Here is a 2,852-nt window from a genome sequence, read left to right as displayed (position 1 = left end):
TTTTGCCAGTCCTCACTCTATAAAGTTAGGAGTAGAATAATATGTGAATCAGGAATTCTTCCATGCATCTTACATACAACACTAAAAAAAATCCTGATACAAGATAGAATAATGAGACCTACTCTTTACTGTGAAATTGTTATTTTTATTGGAGTATTATAGAGAGACTTAGCTATCAGAACAATACCAACAGCAATCAACAACAACAACAACAAACTAATAAAATAAACCTCTCATCAGTTTGAACTTTTATCCTTTTTGGTTTGAAGTGTCAGGGCTATTTGCAAAAACACTCTCATTACTCAGGTCCCACTAACTGAATGAAATAGGCTGCTTGACAAGGTAAGTGAAATAAAAGCTAATAGTGACAACAAAACTTCACAATGAAGTCAGACTTCCCTTCACAGTTGTTTGTGTCTTACAGGTTCCTATAGTAAGTATGAAACAAATGTTTCTTTTTGTTGAGTTAGGTTAAAGAAAGCCTCACATTTCCCCTTTTGATTACTCCAACATGACACAGAGAGTAGAATATAAGATTGCTGAGTGAAGATTACTCTAGCAAGCCTCAAATGGAATAGTCAAATAAAGAGATTGAGACATTCTGGAAAAATTGTTCAAGTCAGGAGTTCAGTTTTCTAATTTACTGAGAGGTTTCTTCTCTCACTTTCATAGCACATCTCAAAGCAAGACTCAAAAAAACCCAAAAAACAAACAAACAAACAAACAAACAAACCCATGATATAGTACATCTGAGAAAGGAAGATATATCTTTTGTAAACTTTCTGGGCTCCCTTAGAAATAGGAATCTTACCATTAGCATGGGAGTAGTCTAAATTGGTAGGGTTTTTTTTTTATCATTGTTGTTTTGGAAGTGATGATTTCTTTTCAATATTCCAAGAAGTATATTCTGTACTTTAGATATATCACTTAATAATAATTGTTTAGCAAATGCCAAAGGTTGTACATGATATAAAGGCTAACACTTAGGCAATGAATTTACAGAACAGCTATTGGTTATTGTTATTAGGTGCTTCTGAGTTTTACAGTTTGGTCGACAACTTCTAATATTTTCCATTTAATCTTTATTGTTATGTCACTCTACTCATCTATGTCATTATTATTCTATAGTTCTGCACAGAATAAGAATGCAATCAGAACCATTTGACAATATTTCCATGATCATTAAATAAGATGTTATTCCTTATCCTCCAGGGTGTCCAGATGATGTTGTGTGAAGAATAAATATCATTTGATTTGGATCATATCACTAGGGACTGTAACTTATAGGAATTTGGTAAATCTACAGTCATGAATCATTTTTTGAAACTGATTATTTTTTAAAAGCTCTCTAAGAATCCAGTGCAGCCAGAATACTGTGTCTACTCTTTGGGATGTAATTCCTTGGTTTCTTCCTTGTCTGTTTTTGGATTCCCAAGCATATATCAATCTGGAGTCAAAAGTAAAAGGTTTAGAACTAGACTTGGGATTTATTATTTTATGAGCCTCCTTAAACCAGATTAGGCTAGATCCATGTCTGAAACTCGCTAAGTTTCATACTATTTCTGTTGGTTTAAGGGTTCTCATTTAGCCTAAGCCTTCTTTGTTTAGCATTTTGTTTATATCTGACTTGTTATTTTATTTTTCAGTTGTTTTGATACAGGGTGGCTTCAAACTTTTCCTCCTTTCTGAGTCTTCCAAATTCATGTGTGAGCATATTTAACATAATTGTGGTGTTTGGAGACATTTCCTGTTCAGGTTGGGTGCAGAGCCCATTCTGAATGCTACAGCTGGAAAGGGGCAGGGCCAACTCAGTCGATTTCATGACACCAGGCCCAACTCTCACACACTCAAACCTTGGGGCCAGCTTATCCAGATCCCTATCATCAAGCTGCCATTGGTGAGAGGTGGAGCCAGTTCTTCAGGGCACTCAGCCAGTTAGGGACCAGGTAGTTCTCCACAGACTGTAGATATCCAAGTGATCCCTAGCAGCTGCTCTGACCAGGGACATCCCCAAGTTTTATAGTGATAATATGAGCCTCAGACATACAAAATGACCCCTACTACTGTGTAGCCACAGACCCAGACATGGTCTTCTGTGGTAGCTAAGGCTGGGATCCCACCATGGCCCAGGTGGCAGTGTTGGCCACTCACAACAGGCTATTCCTCTTCACTCTTGAGTCTCCAATTCCATCTTCATAATACTCAAGCTGTTTAATTTCTCTTTCTTTTCCATCTGTCCACCACATACTGGCATATTGTGGTTGCTCCTGCTGCAGAGTAACCATGATGCTGGCCCGATCCTGGGTGACATTCTCCAACAGTGCTGCTGCATGGTGTGCTGGCACATGGGTGTCAATGTCCTGACTTGCCATGTGGTCGCCACGGTGGTCCTCATGTTATCTGTCTTCCTCCTCTCACACTGTGTTGCTTTAATTTGGTTTGATTTTATGGATCTTAGGCATAAAACAGCTTTGACCACCAAGCCAAGCATCAAACTAGGATGAACAAAGGACTTCCATCTGCTCTCTGCCCCTGACTAATATAAAAACACTACCACCAACAAAATGTCTATTTGCCCATTGCCAGGGTATGTGGGGCATTAGTTATTCTTATATCTTCAAAATTTTTCTCATGTATATTAGCGGCTTTAAGCACTGGAAATTAATATTAAATATTTCAAAATACTTGATGTTAGTTTTTACCTGTATGTTCTTTGTTTCCTATAGAAATGAAAAGACTGAAGGAGCTGAAGGGGTTTGCAACCCCATAGGAAGAACAGCAACAATATCAACCAACCAGACCCCCCAGAGCTCCCAGGGACTAAATCACCAACAAAGAGTACACATGGAGCA

At 38.1% G+C, this 2,852-nt stretch overlaps 1 non-coding gene across 1 annotated transcript; it reads right to left on the bottom strand.

Moving 5' to 3' along the window:
- Window positions 1–2,445: 2,445 nt before the first annotated feature.
- On the bottom strand, window positions 2,446–2,590 carry LOC114610410. The gene has a single exon (XR_003709684.1). It is a non-coding gene; the product is annotated as a small nucleolar RNA SNORA48 (small nucleolar RNA).
- Between the last annotated feature and the right edge of the window lie 262 nt (window positions 2,591–2,852).

The sequence above is a fragment of the Grammomys surdaster genome, unplaced genomic scaffold (genome assembly GCF_004785775.1).
Source record: "Grammomys surdaster isolate TR1022 unplaced genomic scaffold, NIH_TR_1.0 126039, whole genome shotgun sequence".
Lineage (NCBI taxonomy): Eukaryota > Metazoa > Chordata > Mammalia > Rodentia > Muridae > Grammomys > Grammomys surdaster.
This window is presented reverse-complemented; position numbering and strand designations above follow the sequence as displayed.